This window comes from Muntiacus reevesi, chromosome 17 (assembly GCF_963930625.1).
Source record: "Muntiacus reevesi chromosome 17, mMunRee1.1, whole genome shotgun sequence".
NCBI lineage: Eukaryota > Metazoa > Chordata > Mammalia > Artiodactyla > Cervidae > Muntiacus > Muntiacus reevesi.
In genome coordinates this window covers 16,879,912-16,900,808 of record NC_089265.1, presented here as the reverse complement: position 1 = coordinate 16,900,808, position 20,897 = coordinate 16,879,912, and positions in this window count along the sequence as shown.

Here is a 20,897-nt window from a genome sequence, read left to right as displayed (position 1 = left end):
TTTGAAACCTCATAGTCTATCCATGGAGTTCTCCAGGCAAGAATACTGCAGTGAGTTGCCATTTCCTTCTCCAAGAGATCTTCCCAATCCAGGGATCAAATCTGGGTCTCCTGCATTACAGGCAGATTTTTTTTTACCATCTGAGCATAAACATCATCAACTGTTATAATATCTAAAAATTACTATTGCTGCTGCTGCTAAGTCGCTTCAGTCGTGTCCGACTCTGTGCAACCCCATAGACAGCAGTCCACCAGGCTCCCCCGTCCCTGGGATTCTCCAGGTAAGAATACTGGAGTGGGTTCCCATGTCCTTCTCCAATGCAAGAAAGTGAAAAGTGAAAGTGAAGCTGCTCAGTCATGTCCAACTCGTAGCAACCCCATGGACTGCAGCCTACCAGGCTCCTCCATCCATGGGATCTTCCAGGCAAGAGTACAGGAGTGGGTTGCCATTGCCTTCTCCAATTACTACTGAAGAACAGCAAGAGACCTCTAATAAAGAAAGTATCCCCTGTCCCCAAAGCCCCACAAAATCTGAATTTAGATAAGCCTAAATTTATGCATTGCAAATATTCTAATTCCTTCCTTCAACATTTCTATAGAATGAAGATTAGAATTAAACATGGCAGATTCAACATTCCTGTTTATCTCATCTCTCTCAAAACCTCACTAAAAAATAGTAAAAATGATCATCATAATAGCCAAATTTAAACCACAAGGTTAAGGAAAGAAAACAGTGAGTCTTAAGATTTTAGATGACAGAAAGATGGAATAAGTGATACAGACAAGTGACAAGAAAAAGCTGAAATCCAAGTGACTAAGTCACAAGACAACTACACAAATTGATTCAAACCATGTAACCCATAAAAGCTCAGGAATTAGAAGCACAGGAGACTCTAATGGTGGAGGTTTACAGAAGAAAAGATTAGCCTTCCAGAATGCTTCCTAAGCCCATTAAGTTAGGAGCCTGCCCAGGTAGGATAATAGAAGGTTACTCTCTGGAGACCCTGAGCCAGCAAACACTGGGTTTGGGGATATTCTGTACACTGAATTTTAAAATTGCTTTTTTATTCTTGGCTTTCAGGAAACTGACAATTAAACCTGTCAAAAGTAGTATTTTTTCATAATTTCTTTTCAATAAAATTAGCCCTTCTAGAGAAAGAAAACTTCAGGAGCTGACTTCTGGAGTCTTCCCAATGGAATAGAAAATCTCCATGTTAACTATGCAATCCTGAGGACCACCAGTCCATTAATTCTCCTCATGCAGAGAAAGAAAACTCAATTAGTTTTTTAGTGCTTCCATCTTGAGTCAGAATATACAAGTAACATTCCTTAAACCTTTGAGGAATAGCTCTTACATGGAAAACAAAGACCAACAGGAACAACTAGAAGTGGGGAAAGTGGAGTTAAGTCAGAAAGAAGAAAAGAATATTAAAAACTTTCATGTATTTTATCAGAGAGATAAGACATGAAAGTATATTTGCATGTGTGCAAAATAAGAACAGGATGCTATATGAATTTGTAGAAAAACAATAAAGAATTTTAAGAAATTAAAAATATGATGGCAGAATAGTTATTTTTTAACCCCATAAAGTGTTAGAAGATACAGTTGGGAAACCTCCAGAAAGATGAAAAACAAAAAGGTGAAGAGAAGAGCAATAGGAGACAAAAAAGGTAACAGATTATGGGTAAACATAAGAATGTCTATGCAGAAATGCCAATATCAGAGTAATTAAAGGCCTTGAAAGAAAGATCACAGAAAATGGAGATAAAGAAATAGCATGAGACTTTCTTAAAATTAAAACATATAATTTTCAGGTTGAAAAGACCCACTGAGGATAATAAAATGAATAAAAACAAAAATATAATGACATTAAGTGATATCATAATGATATGATAATCAAGATGAAAGAGATAATCAAAATTTCCAGAAAGAAGAAAGTCCCATCACAAACAAAAGACCAGATATTAAAACACTGTCTTTCAAATGCAGTACTGGAGGTCAGACGTCAGTGAAGTATGCCATTAAAATTATATGAAAATGATCTTTACCCTAGAACTCTAACCGCACATAAAAGAGCCAACATGTGTAGCAGGGTAAACTCAGTATTTAACATCAAAGTGTTATGTCTTAGGAAACTACTGGGGATTAAGTCACCAAATCAAGAGAGCAAACCAAAAAAGGAAAGATCTCAGAGCTGGGGGTGGTTGGGGCATGGTGGAATAAGGATTAAGACAGTCTTGAAAAGTGAAAGGCATTCCCAGGATCAGTAAATGTTCTTGGAAGACGCTGTGCAGAGGGCTAAAAATCAGTAAAACAAGACTGGAGGACGGAGCAGAGACCTCAGAGAGAAACTGTCTACAATTTAAAAAAAAAAAAAAGAAAGAAAGCAAAGGACAAAGAGAGACAGCGACCCTATGAATTTGACCAAGTTTCTGAGAGTTTTATCTGCCTTATAGGTCTATTTAACTCAAAACCTTAGACATGTATGACCTTGATTTGAAATAAGCTAGTTCAGTTCAATTTTCATTGATAATGTAGCTAACATCTAAATTAACCACCCTTTCCTCAAATGAAAATCCTTCTCTTATTAATATATTTTTCAAATATCTTTAAATCAAAAAATAAATCAACATAGACTATAATAAATAACTCTCATAAACTGACTCATTAGCTTTTTAGACCCCCAAATTTCCCTCAGCAAACATAGATTCGCATATATTGAGTAGTTTTAACTTTTCCATAGTTATTCCCTTTTAAATCATTCATTTAACAAAGAAAATTATTGGTAGTGTGTATTTTGAAATGGAGTTATAAAGAAAAAATCAGAATTGTGGCAGGAGAAAATTTTTTTTTTTTCTGCAACAGTCATTTCTTGCTCAGGAAATACAGTATTATTTTGCCCTGTGTTAATACATTCAGTAACCAAATTAGTTACAAAATAATCCCTAATAAAGTTTTCTTTCTGTCAGTCATACTGATTGAAATGAGTGCACTATTTTGATCCCCATTACTGTATTTATAGATTTCTCTTCACCTGGAAGTCCCTTGAGATGAGAACCACCACCCTGTCAAATTGATTTGATAAGGTTGCTATTCACCCACCTATACAGCCAAACATTAAATGAGGCTTAGTTCATTTCCTTGAGGGAGTCGTGCTAAATAAAGCAACCTAGGATAATAAGTTGTGGAGGACAGAATAAAGAATAATAGCAAAAATCAAACATATCTAATACTGCAGAGTTGCTTAAAAGTAAGACTTACTTCTCTCTCGTGGCTTCTGACGTATAATATCTATCATATTTTGTCAAGATAATGCTCCCAAGTTGCATTGTAAGATATAGAACAACCTAAATGCCGAAAACATTTTTAGAAAGTGGCACAATGAAGAAATAATACTATTTTTCTACGGGCTCTACCATAAAATTGGATCAAGACATCTCTAAATAATTTACTTTTAAAAGCACATCCGGTTAGATAACAATGATTTCTGGTGTCACATCATCTATTTTAATCTCTGTGAACAATGCAGCTTCTTACTCACTGATCAGATCTACTCCATTGGCCCAAATCACTGAGCTAAAATAAGTGAATAGGTTTATTTCTGATACAAACACACATTCAGTTCTTTTTCATAAAAGTAGGGAAATTCAAGCTGGATGGGATGTTAGAATGCTCCAACAATTTCATTTTGTAGATGAAAAACTGAAGTTTAGAGGAAAAAATGCATGATTTTTCATTCATTTTTCAGTACATGCCATTGTTTTAATGATCTGAATTTGCTTCTTTCTACATGACAATTAATAATGACAATATTACTAATCACCTACACATGTAAAACATATGTGCATTATCAATTATCATAGCAGGGCAAGTGTTATTTTTATACACGAAGAGTCTGATTCTCAGAGATAAGTAAGCTCCCTGTTTGGGGCCATACAGCCAATAAATGGCAGGATGAGACCGTCAAGGCCTGTACAGTTATGCTATGCAGTTCTGGGTCCCACTGAGACTGGCTGTATCATCTGACCCAGACATAATTGAGAAGGGGGAAAAAAAAGCCATGCCTGTCAAGGTTTTCATAACATAAGCTCAAGCTTAGTCACAGAAGCAAGTGAAACTATCATTTGCTTCAACACACTGCTGCACTAGTTCCAGGACTAATATCACTGTTATTTTAAAACAGTGAACCAAATAAATAAATAAAACAGTGAACCAAATTAACAGTGAACTAACTTCCAAAACTGGAATTTAAAAAAAAAAATCCAGGTATACCATAGTTTACAAATGTTTCTCAAAACATTAATAACTTTATCCTCTGATTGCCTGATGTGTTATGTGAAATGAAAGTTGCTCAGTTGTGTCCAGCTCTTTGCAGCCCCATGGATATATAGTCAGTGGAATTCTCCAGGCCAGAATACTGGAGTGGGCAGCCATTGCCTTCGCCAAGGGATCTTCCCAAGTCAGGGATCCAACCCAGGTCTCCTGCATTGGAGGCAGATTCTTTACCAACTGAGCTACCAAGGAAGTCTGATGTGTTATGGCTGGGGTTTAATTTAATGATAAAGATGTAAGTTAACACAATCATAAAAATGCTTCTATCATAACTTTATATGAAGGTTAATTTTAAATAACCTATAATTTTAACGATATAAAGATAAGGAAGCAGTACATATAACATTCAATGTAAGTCAAGGTAATATACAATTACTTTATTACTATATAATACAGTAATGCTGTTTTCAAGGTAGACACATGGAAAGACTATTTTCTCAAGTCCTGAAACATCAGTAGAGGACAAATGCTTGTTAGTCTCATATCTGCTTAACAGTAAATCAGGCTACAGATTTCTGTCTTATTATTTTTAACTAGAATTATAGAAGTCAAAATATAAAAATGAAAATGGCCTAATTCTGCTCTCTTTAGGGATTTAGAGATTTCCTAATCTGTTTAGATTAGGAATAGCAGATACATTTACTTATTGGAAATCTATTAATTGCTACAACTCCATGTACTCTGCACCTTACAGTATTTGTTCTTTAAATTTTAATTATTGAAATTAATACTTAACTTACATTGGTGAAATGAGTTACCAAATTATCTTAAATATTCAAAAAGGTTCTTAACCATTTTTGAGTCAGAAACCCCTTTGGGACCCTAATGCAAGTTACTGACTCTTTACTCACAAGAATGCACTTGAACTCCTACACATACTGGGACCTATCTTTTCAAGGAATTTATAGATACTCAATAACTGAGAACTTCTGCCCCACATCAACTTAAAATAGAGAAATATTGTGAACTGAAAATTCATCTGTGTGGAGCTCTTCTCAAATTTTCTGAATTTTTAAAGTACTTTCTTATAGGTTAAGGATTATATCAAGTTATAGAATATATTGATCAATCCTCCTGAATTTTCACAGTCATAATAACTGGCAACAGTTAATTATCTTTCATTTCAGCCTGGATGACAAAGGGTCATCAATGTAGATAAGCCTGTTCTTTCTTTGTGTATTTGTTTATAGCCTAAAAAGACATCTACCTGAGTATATACTGAATTACTGTAACCTTTACTTGCATGTGGGCTTCCCTGGTAGCTCAGATGATAAAGAATCTGCCTGCAATGCAGGAGACATGAGTTTGATCCCTAGGTCAGGAAGATCCCCTGGAGAAGGAAATGGCTACCCACTTTAGTATTCTTACCTGGAAAATTCCACGTACAGAGGAACCTGGTAAGCTACAGTCCAAGGGGTCTCAAAGAGTCAGACACAACTGAATGACTAACCCTTATTTGCATATAAAGCTCCAATATCTAAAAGCTTCCTGAAAACAGGGACAATGGAGAAAAAGATATAGAGAATAGACTTATGGACATGAGGAGAGGGGAGGAGATGGTAGGATGGGGAGGGAGATGGAAGGGAGGTTCAAAACGGAGGGGATATAGAATACCTATGGGTGAGTCACATTGAGCTTTGACAGAAAACAGCAAAATTCTATAAAGCAATTAGTCTGAGATTAAAAAAAATAAATTTAAAAGAAAAAAAAAATACTTTTACACATTCTGGGGAAAATGTCAGAAGATATTGCTGAAATTTGCACAATTTTCAGCAAGAATCATCAAATCAGATTGAAGGCTTTCTAATTTGGAAGAAAATAGAGCAGAAGTGATAAAAGAAAAAACTATATGAAGCTTTAAGGAGAATTAAAATATGAATTATCGACTTGGGAATGGATCCAAGTGAAACAGCATACATAAATGTGAAGTTTCCTAGAAAAGCAATCAGCTAATTCATAAAAAAAGAAATGCAAAAAGAAAAAATGGTTTTCTGAGGAGGCCTTACAAACAGCTATGAAAAGAAAAGAAGCAAAAAGCAAAGGAGAAAAAGAAAGATACAGCTATTTGAATGCAGAGTTCCAAAGACTAGCAAGGAGAGATAAGAAAACCTTCTTCAGTGATCAATGCAAAGAAATAGAGGAAAACAATAGAGTGGGGAAGACTAGAGATGTCTTCAAGAAAATTAGAGATACCAAGGGAAATTTTCATGCAAAGATGGGCTTGATAAAGGACAGAAATGGTATGGACCTAAGAGAAGCAGAAGATATTAAGAACAGGTGGCAAGAATACACAGAAGAACTGTACAAAAAAGACCTTCATGACTCAGATAATCACAATGGTGTGATCACTCACCTAGAGCCAGACATCTTGGAATGCGAAGTCAGGTGGGCTTGAGGAAACATCACTACGAGCAAAGCTAGTGGAGGTGATGGAATTCCAGTTGAGCTATTTCAAATCCTAAAAGATGATGCTGTGAAAGTGCTGCACTCAATATGCCAGCAAATTTGGAAAACTCAGCAGTGGCCACAGCACTGGCAAAGATCAGTTTTCATTCCAATCACAAAGAAAGGCAATCCCAAAGAATGCTCAAACTACTGCACAATTGCACTCATCTCACATGCTAGCAAAGTAATGCTCAACAACATTCTCCAAACCAGGCTTCAACAGTACATGAACCATGAACTTCTAGATGTTCAAGCTGGATTTAGAAAAGGTTGAGGAACCAAAGATCAAATTGCCAACATCCATTGGATCATCAAAAAAGCAAGAGAGTTCCAGAAAAATATCTCCTTCTGCTTTATTGACTATGCCAAAGCGTTTGACTGTGTGGATCACAACAAACTGTGGAAAATTCTTCAAGGGATGGAAATACCAGACCACCTTAGCTGCCTCCTGAGAAATGTGTATGCAGGTCAAGAAGCAACAGTTAGAACTGAACATGGAACAACAGACTGGTTCCAAATCGGGAAAGGATTACATCAAGACTGTATATTGTCACCCTGCTTATTTAACTTATATGCAGAGTACATCATGAGAAACGCTGGGCTGAATGAAGCACAAGCTGGAATCAAGATTGCCGGGAGAAATACCAATAACCTCAGACAAGCAGATGATACCAACCTTATGGCAGAAAGCGAAGAGGAACTAAAAAGCCTCTTGATGAAAGTGAACGAGGAGAGTGAAAATGTTGGCTTAGAACTCAGCATTCAGAAAACTAAGATTATGGCATCTGGTCCCATCACTTCATGGCAAATAGAAGGGGAAACAGCGGAAACAGTGAGAAACTTTTTTGGGGGGGGCTCCAAAATCACTGCAGATGGTGACTGAAGTCATAAATTTAAAAGACACTTGCTCCTTGAAGAAAAGTTATGACCAACCTAGACAGCTTATTAAAAAGCAGAGACATTACTTTGCCAACAAAGGTCCATCTAGTCAAAGGTATGGTTTTTCCAGTTGTCATGTATGAATGTGAGAGTTGGACTATAAAGAAAGTTGAGTGCTGACGAATTGATGCTTTTGAACTGTGGTGTTAGAGATGACTCTTGAGAGTCCTTTGAACTGCAAGGATATCCAACCAGTCAATACTAAAGGAAATCAGTCCTGGGTGGTCACTGGAAGACTGATGTTGAAGCTGACACTCCAATACTTTGATCACCTGATGTGAAGAACTGACTCATTTGAAAAGACCCTGATGCTGGGAAGGATTGAGGGCAGGAGGAGAAGGGGATGACAGAGGATGGGATGGTTGGATGGCATCACCAAGTCAACGGACATGAGTTTGAGTAGACTCTAGGCCTTGGTAATGGACAGGCAGGCCTGGCGTGCTGTAGGCCATAGGGTCGCAAAGAGTCAGATATGACTGAGCGACTGAACTGAACTAATTCACAAAAATGATTTGTCAGTTTTCTATTTTGTGTTCACAGTTTTCGTGGAGAGAATGAAGAAGCCTGCTGCTCCCCAACAATATACCCTGCTCTTCCTGGAAATAGTCTAAGCCAGAGGAAAAGCAGTATCTTGCTTAGAAGAGGAGTGAAACAGTACATAAGCCAGCCAGGAAGAAACCTTTAGTAAAGAAGCCAGTATTGTTTATAACAGGAAAATAAGATTATCCCCATCCCCACCAGCAGTCATATATTGAACTAAATTGTGAGATCTTAACAATCACTTTGTTATTATTCATTGAAGAAAGGAAGGTGGAAATGGGGAGAGAAAATAAATCAGCATCTTTTAAGAATATATGGCTTCTTAGGTTTTTACTGAATATTAACATATTCTTATTAAATGTTCATAATGTGACATAAAGACAGACATAATTATTTCTGTATTATCAATGAAGAAATGGTAGTTAAGTAAATCGCTCCAAGATACCCAGATATTAAGTGCCAGAGGCAAAACGCCAGTAAAAATGTCTCTGAATCCATCTTTCTCTTTCCACCTATTACACAATATTACCTACGATACAGGAGAAATGAGGAAATAAAGTAAAACAGCACATTTGTGAAAAAGATTTTGCTTAAGGTTGATGGTGATAAAGATGGAGTTCAGGGAAGGAGACAATACCTAGCCTATTTGCTTCTACTACTATTTTGGATATTGGGATTCACAGAGATACATGGTGAGCAAGAGGGGAGAAACAAGTTGTTTCGCACTGACAGCCAAGAGTGATCTCAACATAAAGCTAAAGAGCTGCATGTGAAGTCCAGTGAGGAGGCAAAGATCTCCAGGAGTCAGTGAAAAGCAGACTGCTTTAGAAGTGAAAGGTGTAAAACTCTAGATGGCTTGTTTAGTTAAATAAGGTATGTGAGTCAAAGGCAATGGGGGAAGCATGCATTAGTAATATATTTCATGTGAGGTGTCTGATTTATGCCGTTTCTCCAAGTTTATATTATGATTTCAGTGGCTGAAAATGACCTGTGGTTGTGCCTTGGATTAAAAAAAAAAAAGCAATTCTCTCCTTTTGTCTTATAGAAAGAAAGTAGGAAGTTCACATCTAAAGACTATTTTTCTCTCAGTATTTATATTTTCCTTACTTTCTTAATAATGCTTCTTTTTCTACCTTGTTAAATTTATTTGAGCATATTCAGGGTAGTTAAATGCATAACTCAATTTGACATCAACAAGAAGCAATATCTTATGCCCCAGTACATATTTATCCTTCCTTCCTACCTTACGCACCCTGTCACTTCATCTACTCTTAAGTGTCATTTCCACTCAGCTACTCCCTAGTGGAGACTAACAATACACAATTGAAAGACAATAGTAAATGCTATCTTCCATGAAAAGTTCTACTGAAAAGTCCATTGATACTTTGATAATAAAAATTTAGAGAGATCAAATGAATTCACCAAGAAACAGTCACCAGTCTTGATGGATATGACCAGTCTTGATGGTATAAGGCCTTAGGGTGAAGTTGCTTTAATAGTCTAAGAGGTAATAAAAAGCCAGATCCATAGGGCTTTGTAGATCCTGAAATCTACCTTATCTATCGGAGGGTTGGACAACAGCAAGAGACGTTACAAATTAAATTTGAACATGGCAACCCACTCCAGTATTGTTGCCTGGAGAATCCCACAGACAGAGAAGCCTGGTGAGCTACAGTACATAGAGTCACAAAGATTGGACATGACTGAAGTGAGTTAGCGCACACACACACACACACACACACACACACACACACAATCTCTATTTGCTAGGTTGATAATAAGCGGAGGAAAGTGGCCAAGATAAGATGTAGACACACCAGCTTATTAATGTGACTGTTGCAGTGTTCAAGATAGAGGGTGATGGTGGCTTGGACAAAGTGTTTCTCCATGGCAGAGTACAAGGCAAAGATACTGCCTGAAAATCTGGAGTGAAAAGTCCAGTGGAAATTGACAGTGACACTAATCCTCTGTCTGGGACAACATGACACCAAATGCAGTGACAGAGGAATTGAGTCAGGCCCACCTCCGTGGATTGCAGCCATGAAATTAAAAGAGGTTAACTCCTTGGAAGGAAAGTTATGACCAACCTAGACAGCATATTAAAAAGCAGAGACATTACTTTGCCAACAAAGGTCTGTCTAGTCAAGGCTATGGTTTTTCCAGTAGTCATGTATGGATGTGAGAGTTGGATGGTGAAGAAAGCTGAGCACTGAAGAATTGATGCTTTTGAACTGGAGTGTTGGAGAAGACTCTTAAGAGTCCCTTGGACTGCAAGGAGATCCAACCAGTCCATCCTAAAGGAGATAAGTCCTGGGTGTTCATTGGAAGGACTGATGTTGAAGCTGAAATTCTAATACTTTGGTCACCTCATGCGAAAAGCTGACTCATTGGAAAAGACCCTGATGCTGGGAAAGATTGAGGCCAGGAGGAGAAGGGGACAACAGAGGATGAGATGGTTGGATGGCATCACTGACTCAATAGACATGGGTTTGGGTGGACTCCAGGAGTTGGTGATGGACAGGGAGGCCTGGCGTGCTGCAGTTCACAGGGTCAAAGAATACTGGAGTGGGTAGCCTATCCCTTCTCCAGTGGATCTTCCCAACCCAGGAATTGAACCCGGGTCTCCTGCACTGCAGGTGGATTCTTTACCAACTGAGCTACTGGGGAAGCCCCTATAAATAGTATTGATTAATATTAAATATTACTAGTACTAATTAGTAATGATTATTTAATTAGTTACTTTGATAGTTTCAGTTACCAGTGAGGAAAGGGACTTAACACTCTGAGTTAGTCATACCCGTATTTGAATTTCCTCTCTACCATGTACTAGTTCTATGGGTAAGCTCTCTGACTTTTCTAAGTCTATGTAATAGGAATAAAGTAGTTATAAAAATGTGTGAGATAATATATGTAAATAAAATTTAAAACAATACTGTAAAGGACCTAATAGTTACACAACACACCGAGCCAGTGATGGTTTAAGCACCATTTCAGATCCTCTCTTTCAGAATCCAGTGTCTCTTTACTTCCATTCTTCCCTTTTGAATCCTACTCATATCTGATTGCATCCATCAATATCACCTCCTTACTGAGCCTTCAGGATTACAAGATTTGCTCTCTCATTCCTCTGGATCACCTTAGTACTTTTTAAGAATCATGCTTTCCTTTGATTGTCCATATCATCTTCCTTGTGACATTATTTTCCTAACACCAAATAAGTGTGTATTCTGTGCTAGGCTTCATACTAGATAGCTCTCTGATAGCACTTTATTATGTGCTTTGAACATGGGAAGCCCTTGAATAAATGGAAGAATAAATAGACTTTTGGCTGAAGATGAGAGCAGAAGTCAGGTTTGCTAACTTCTAGGCAAATGCTGCCTCCCCCCCCACCCCACTCAAAATCTCAGCAAACTCCCATGTCCGGACCTCTACAGAGACAGCAAATTAGCTTCTTAAAATAGGCAATAAAATACTAAATGCATGTCAGTTTGGATAACTGGACCTATTGCATTCATCGATTTTTACAGAGTAAGGCATTTCACATTAACTGAACAACTTTTAGACCACTCAGTTTATGAAACTGAATTATGCCTACATTAACTCAGCTTTATCTATAATATCTGAAAAGACAACACAGGTGTAAGTAAAACACAGATGATGCAATAAAGATGATTCTTATATCACCTTGCACAAGTCCCATTTGGCCATCTCTATTTCTGAGAATCATCCTATCTTTACTTATTCTTAATAACCCCTAAGAAACTCCTTTAAAGAAACAGAATTATTAGTCATTGAGCATTTCACTAGGTACTAATACTCTATATGTATTATCTTTAGTCTTAACTTATATACTGAGATAGCCAATATACTTCACAATGTTACTAGGTGAAGAAACTAGAGAGCTTAAGTAATCTTCCTAAGATCATATACCTAGTAAATGAACTTAACACTTGAGACAGTTTCCTATGTATGACGTTTCTTTGCTGTAAACAAGTATTTCCAAAGGTCTTCTTTTTTATTCCTTAGGAAATAAAGTCTACTACTCTGGAAGCAACAGCAAATTCTCATTAAAAAAAAAAAAAAAAAATATATATATATATATATATATACACACACACACCTAGTTCCTTTCCGTTTTCTTCTGCCCCTAATAACTAGCATTAGTTGGAAGATGTTACTTTTGTATTAGGCCTTATTGAAAATAATAAGTCAAAAAGAATATTATTTTATGCAAAACATTTGAATTGCATTGTTATTAAAATCCAACATGTCATATGAGGCTGATTTCCATGGGAAAAAATAAGAAAATAAGAGTATGTGTTTAAAAATAATGCATTGGAACTGAAAGGAGTATCACCAAGACTCAAAATAGAAAGATTTTAGAAATAGAATTAGAATAAAAATAGAAATAGAATTTCCTTGTAATTTTAAGGAGAAACATGTGCAGAATTCATCCATTTTAATTAATTACATAAAAGTAATTTAATGATAATTTCAAAATTTGATAACCATCACATAAAAAGACATTTTAAAAAAATTTTGTGTTTCAAAAGTATTTAAAAGAAATTTTGAGAACTTAGTGAAATATGAATGATGTCAAGTAAAAGGTGATGAATGGTAAAGTTATAGGAAACTCAAAGAGAAAATGCTACGTGTAAATAGCAGCTATCCTAGAAATTTATTCCATCCCTGGTTATTTTTTTCATACACTTCTATAGATCATAGGAAAGTCAGAAATTAATGCAGACTAATTCCCTACATTTACTTGTGACACAAATGCAGACCAGAGTTTAAGTAAATTGCTGAAGGTCATGGATTTACTTAGTATTTTAGGAAGAATTAAGGCTAGAACATTCTTAGAATAGAATCAGCCAGTGATTATATCTGCTAATTTTGATGAATTAAAGCATAACTTAAAGGATCACTCTTTGATATTTCAAATTTAAACTCACATATAAATTTCCATTCTCTGTCCACTCACACTCGATTTCAAATTTAGAAGCATTCTCACAGTCCCCTATTTTCACTTTATTATTAATGAAGTGAAGAATTTTAATTACCTAGAGATACTGCTAGACATTTTGTGAGAAAGAGTCACACTGAAAAAACCTGCACCAAGGACTTCTGTGCATCATGGTTCTCTGGCATGCTCAGTTCTGTCCGACTCTTAATAACCCCATGGACTGTAGCCCACCGGCTCCTCTCTCATGGGATTTTCCAAGCAAGGTTACTGGAATGGGTTGCCATTTCATCCTCCAGGGGATGTTTCCAACCCAGGGATTATGACTAGGGGAGCAAATGAATTTCCTGTGTCCTTCTGTCATTCGTGAGCCATTCTATATTTTCAATAGTTCAGTATTAAGAAATCCTGCAGCCTCTCCCAGGGCAGAAGCCAGAGCTGTGGTTCACAGTGGAGAAACATAAGTGAGCTGGAGAGCAAGCGTCTATAGTGTTGAGAGTGAGATATTCAGCATTCAAAGGATGAGCACTTCTGGGGAGGCTTTACAGTATAACAGAACTGGGAAGGAGAAACCATAGACTTTAAGAATTAGTGCTATGGGTTATGGGCTTCCTGGTGGCTCAGAAGTAAAGAATCTGCCTGCAATGAGAGAGACCTGGGTTCAATCCCTGGGTTGGGAAGATGCCCTGGAGAGGGAATGGCTACCCACTCCAGTATTCTTGCATGGAGAATTCCATGCTATGGATTATAATTCAGATCTCCTTTCATGTGCTTTAAGAGATACAGGTGGCACTAGTGATAAAGAACCCACCTGCCAATGCAGGAGACGTAAGAGATGCAAGTTCAATCCCTGGGTCAGGAAGATCCCCTGGAGGAGAGCATGGCAACCCACTCCAAAATTCTTGCCTGGAGAACCCCTTGGACAGAGGAGCCCGATGGGCTACATTCCATAGAGTTGCAAGGAGTTGGACACAACTGAGTGACTTTCACTTCACTAGCTATATTCTTGTGATTGCCCAAAATAGAGAAGTCACCATTGTGACAATCATGTGGTATTAGTGATTAGTTCAATTCTTTAGGTCTAATGAAATAGTCCACACTGTGAGCTAACTCAGTGGATAAAACCAAGGTGATGACATTCCAAAGGAATGGTCCTTGAGGTATTATTGACCTTATGTAACAGGAGCAAAGTAGAAGCACAGAGGGTTGAGGTGGGGTGCAGGCAGGGAAAAACAGCCAGAGTACTCTTCATTCTTGGCCCAACCAACTATAGTTAGAAGCTCACTCCTTAGAAACTGACCCCTAGGCTTCAAATCTCCCCTTCCAAAGGCTTACGTTCCAGTGTAGAGTCAGAACCTGGGAGCATTTCTTCACTAGAGGAAAGGGAAAAGAAATTCTCAGTCCACCACATTCTGGCTCACTTGAGGCCACTCTTGCTGTGAGTTCTTTGAGGTTAAATACTAATCCCAGTACCTGGGATGGCATCATCGACTTCAAAGGATATGAGTTTGAACAAACGCCAGGAGATACTGAAGGACAAGGAAGGCTGGCATACTGCAGTCAGTAGGGTCACAAAGAATCAGACACAACTGAGCGAATGAACAAGTACCTGTGTTCTAGCCTGGCAAGATGAGGCTAATATCTTGCTCTAAAACTCACCTCCAGTTCCTAGGTTATAGTTCAAAACAACTGAACCCAAACTTAATGATTCTTACCCCATAAGACAGTATCTCTGAATCTTAGGCTCTTCCCAACCTAACCCCTAAATTCTTTGGGGGTCCAAAGCCCCCCAAAGCCACTGACCTCTGAGGCCCTATTTCCAGATAAATACTCTTTCATTGTATCTGCAATCAGAGGTTACAAAGATGTGATCCCTAAAGCCCTTGTCAATCCCAAAGCCTATTACATTTGAGTCTATCAAATGTCTGGTTCATCATTACAGTCTCCAATCTAGACCCCCCTTCGGCTGACTCAGACCAAACGATAATAAAAATGAAGAAATGTCTCTGAAATGCAAGGCAGGACTTGTGACAATCAATGGATTAACATAAGATTTGTGAATTTCTTTGAGCCATGTGAAAAAAGAATTATTGTTATGGAATTATAATTTCTTACATTTTGACATCTGAATTAAAGTACCTGAGCCCTAAGGGGTGAAATCTCATTAAGATTTATGTTATCAATAATAGAAATAGGTTTAAAAAATAATGACATGCTAATTTCTACATAAATATCATGTACTTTCCAGTTTCCTCTGCTATAAACTTTTGCCAAGTACCAAAGGCACACTTTTACAATCAGTATAGTGCCAGAAGTGAGGAATATTAAAAAATATTAAGATCATTTTCTATATTTTGAAGATCTTTTTAGGAAATCTCTCTCTCTCCCTTCCCTTCCCCACCCCAAATACAGAAAAAGAAGAATATGACTTATTTTGCAAGAAAAAGAGATGGAGTAACTACAAATGGTCCTTGCTGGTGGGGGCTAGAGAAAAATCTAAAAAAAATTAAGATCTACCAACAAATTAACAAATAATAATTTAAATGTTACTTCTTTACTTCCTTTTAATAGCTTCTATACAAGGGGTTCAAGGAAGTGGTCTCATTATCAAACTATCTTCATGGTTAGAAACTGTCCACCTGACTATGATGAAAGAGCTTTTGACAAGTCAAATAATTCAAAAGGAGACACTGGACAAGCAAGAATTTTGAATATCTAGACTGCTTTCTAGGCCCTAAAGAATGGAACAACTTTGAGGTAATACAAGCGAGTAAATCCTATTCTAGGGCCTTCAGGGTATTGGTTAGAGAAAGTTTTAGAATTTTAATTCTCTAGGTTCATAATCATTATCACCAACAAATCATGCTTATTTAGTACTTTATGAGATTTAGAGCAATTCTAAATACTCAAATTATTTGAGCCTCCCCAAAACTGTATGAAATATCTTCAGTGGCCCCATTTTAATATTAATATATGAACTAAAGAGTTTCCCAGAGGTTTGATGAGTGACTGATAAAACTATCATGCTAATGAGTGACAGACGTGAAAAGAGCATTCAGATCTTCTGTCTCTTAGCAGTGGTAATAGCATTAAATGAAAGAGTGCATATAAGGCAACTTGTGGATTTTTAAAATACCCTTTATCAGGATAAGGACTTTCCCTCCTTTATTTCTAAATTTTGATAGGTCTTATTTATGAATGGGTGTTGAATTTCATCTAATGCTTCTTCTGGACTAAGACAATCATGACTTTTTCTCCTTTACCTTGTATGACTTATTAACTTAAGTGTACTTAAAATATTGAAACAACTTTGCAGGAAATTTCCCTGGTGGTCCAGTGGTTAAGACTCTAACTCTTCCAACACAAGTGGCACAGGTTCAGTTCCTGGTCAGGGAAGTCCCACATGCCACTGGACGTGGCCACAAATAAATTCATTAAAAGTAAATACACAACCTTGCACTCCTGGGATAATCCTTACTTGGTATGACATATTACTGTCTATATATACCTCTATTTCACTTGCTCACTATACCTGTATTTCTGAGGTATATTGGCCAGTACTAATAGTTTTCTTATAATGAACATATGGACACAGAAATTACCAGACTTCAATAAACAAAATGCAGAACGTTTCCTCTTCTTCTTTTTTCTGAAACCATTTGTCAAAGACTGGTCATTTTTCTTTGCTGGGATTTTTGATAGAATTCACCAAGAAGACCATTAGGTCAGAGCTACCTACCCTGATAGCTCTCACCAAAACAGCTGCCTCTGCCCTTTTCTTTCCTAGCTCCCCACTGATGTCCTTCCTTTGCTTTCGTGTGAGTGAGTAACTGTACTCATAAAATCAGTGTCTGTCCATGGGGCCGCACAGAGTCGGACACGACTGAAGCGACCTAGCATGCATGCACGCACTGGAGAAGGAAACGACCACCCACTCTGGTGTTCTTGCCTGGAGAATCCCAGGGACGGGGGAGCCTGGTGGGCAGACCTCTGTGGGGTCGAACAGTTGGACACGACTGAAGCGACCTAGCAAAAGCAGCAGCAGCATACCCCCCAGACTAGACACTGAGAGCTGGGATCATGTCTATTTTGTTTATGATGATGTCTTAGAACCTAGAATAATAACAACTGGCAAATACAACGTATATACTCATTGAATGTTTAAATGAATGAATGAATAAATGAGTGTAATATAACTGCTGGATACTGTTTTCACACCTTCCCTCTGTCCCACTAACTATTGTTACAAGTTCCTTAATTTTCATATTTCAATACAGTATAAATGAACTCGACACTTTTCTCACTTAAGCTTATATTTTTGTGTTCTTACATTAATATAAAGTACAGTGTCACGAAAACAGTATGAAACAAATAAGACAAATTTGAGGGCCTTTTTCCATGTTATTCTGTATAACACCACACTGACCATGGTATTCACAAGATATGTGGTATTGGTTTTGGCCATTAGACATTTAATCGATTTTAGTTCCTTCATTTCAATCTAAAAATAATAATGTTGCCTTTCCCTAATGGCCAATATGTGAGTTTGATAAATCCCAAAATGTTGTGAAAAGCTAGGGGGTTGTCAATGATAATGTTGAAATTGAGAATGTTTACCGTAGAAGTGGGCTTCCCTGGTTGCTTAGAGGGTAAAGCGTCTACCTGTGTTGTGGGAGACCCAGCTTCGATCCCTGGGTCGGGAAGATCCCCCGGAGAAGGAAATGGCAACCCACTCCAGTATTCTTGCTTGAAGAATCCCATGCACAGAGGAGCCTGGTGGGCTACAGTCCACAGGGTCACAAAGAGTCGGACACAACTGAGCGACTACACACTTACCTTGGAAGTATGCATTTATGTTTCCTTTAATACTCATTCAAAGTGCATATATTTGAATATTTTATGTCTAGAAAAGATGCCGGACAAAAACATTTTCAAATTTTCTCTAGGGTGTATGGATTTACATTTACAGTAAGGGAGTAAAATTAACTTAAAAAGAAAAAAAAAAGAGCATACTACTTAGATTATTGTGACCATGCCATTATTGTCTCTATGTATTAACTCACTTCCCTGTATTTTATTCACAAAACTGATCAGTGCCTTGAGAAATGTCCCCAGAGTACCACAATGAAGGCTCTTTTTTAATATGGAAATCAAGCCACTTTCCCTTAGAATTTGACAGAGTCTAATTCTTCTCCAGTCTAAAGACAGGAGAAGGACAAGACATACTGCTTCCTAGTCAGTCCTTCAAAGTCCTGGAATCCTGTGAGACTCCGGAAATGAAGTAACTCAAAGCACAGAATCCCAAATAAGTTATTCAGAAATCAAGTGGCTGCTCTGACACAGTTCAAATAGGATAACAAAACCATTCGACAATGTTACCAGCAAACAGGCAGCACTGACCTTGGAGAAAAGCCATAATGATGGCCAGAAATAATTTCAGCTGCCATCAGCAACATTATATATTCATGAAGTTATGTTTATTTGTCCTTTGCATCAAACATACTTACAAACTAACCAAGTACTTAAGTTGTCTTTGCCCTCTTTGACACTAGCATAAACAGCTACTATATACATGACACATCTTTCAACTGCACAGAAAAGAGCTATTTCATAAAATATGAAAACATGATGCTAGAACTTCTTTCTCCTCCTTCTCTCCCTACCATAAACAGCTCGACAGACTCTTCTTAGGGTTTTCAAGGTATTGGTAAAAATATCTATTAACCTCAGTTAATTCTAGAGGCAAGATCCAAGTAAAATTCAGAACAATGAAAGGAGAAAGAAAGGAAAAAACTTCTCTCTACACATTTAGCTGGAAGGAGACAAATGCTTTGCAACAAAACACACTTTATATGTAGAACTCCCTCTTCTAATTATAAATGTGGAATTTCAAAATAAAGGAACATAGTAAAATGACAATGTCTCCAGAGAGGCAGGCAGGCTGACTACCAAGAGGCTATAAGAGGACATTTCTTTTACTGAGTTCATCAGTTGAAGGTCTGCCCTTCAGCTTATATAGGCTCAGTTCAGCTCAGTTGCTCAGTCATGTCTGACTCTTTGCGACCCCATGGACTGCAGTACACCAAGCCTCTCTGTCCATCACCAACTCCCAGAGTGTACTCAAATACATGTCCATCGAAGCGGTGATGCCATCCAGCCATCTCATCCTCTGTCATCCCCTTCTCCTCCTGCTTTGAATCATTCCCAGCATCAGGGTTTTATCAAATGAGTCAGTTCTTTGCATCAGGTGGCCAAAGTACTGGAGTTTCAGCTTCAGCATCAGTGCTTCCAATGAACATTCAGGACTGATTTCCTTTAGGATGGACTGGATGGACTTCCCTTACATTCAAGGGACTCTAAAGAGTCATCTCCAACACCATGAATGTGTTGGAGAAGCATCAATTCTTCAGCACTCAGCTTCTTTATACTGCAACTCTCACATCCATACATGACAGTTGGAAAAACCATAGCTTTGATTAGATGGACCTTTGTTGGCAAAGTAATGTCTCTGCTTTTTAACATGCTGTCTAGGTTGGTCATAGCTTTTCTCCCAAGAAGCAAGCATCTTTTAGTTTCAAGGCTGCAGCCACCATCAGTAGTGATTTTGGAGTCCCCCAAAAATAAAGTCTGTCACTGTTTCCATTGTTTCACAACCCTTTTGCCATAAAGTGATGGGACCAAACCCCATGATCTTAGTTTTCTGAATATTGCATTTTAAGCCAACTTTTTCACTCTCCTCTTTCACTTTCATCAAGAGGCTCTTTAGTTCTTCTTCGCTTTCTGCCATGAGAGTCATATCATCTGCATAGCTGATGTTATTGATATTTCTCCTGGCAATCTTGATTTCAACTTGTGCTTCATCCAGCCTGACATTTTGCATGATGTATTCTGCATATAAGTTAAATAAGCAGGGTGACAATATACAGCTTTGATGTACTCCTTTCCCAATTGGAACCTGTCTGTTGTTCCGTGTCCATTTCTAACTGTTGCTTCTTGACCTGCAAGCAGATTTCTCAGGAGGCAGGCCAGGTGCTCTGATATTGCCACTTGTTTAAGAATTTTCCACAGCTTGCTGTTATCCATACAGTCAAAGTCTTTGTCATAGTCAATAAAGCAAAAGTAGATATTATTCTGGAATTCTCTTGCTTTTTTGATGATCCAGAGCTGGAAATCTCTTGGTTTTTTGATGATCCAGCGAATGTTGGCAACTTGATGTCTGGTTCCTCTACCTTTTCTAAATCCATCTTGAACATCTGGAAGTTCATGGTTCACATACTGTTGAAGGCCTGGCTTGGAGAATGTTGAGCATCACTTTGCTAGCATGTGAGATGAGTGTAACTGTGCAGTACTTTGAAAATTCTTTGGCATTGCCTTTCTTTGGGAATGGAATGAAAACTGAACTTTTCCAGTCCTGTGGCCACTGCTGAGTTTTCCAAATTTGCTGGCATATTGAGGGCAGCACTTTCACAGCATTTAGGATTTGAAATAGCTTAACTGGAATTCCATCACCTCCACTAGTTTTGTTTGTATTGATGCTTTCTAAGACCCACTTGACTTCACATTCCAGGATGGCTGGCTCTAGGTGAGTGATCACACCATCATGGTTACCTGGGTCATGAAGATCTTTTTTGTATAGTTCTGTGTATTCTTGCCATCTCTTCTTAATATCTTCTGCTTCTGT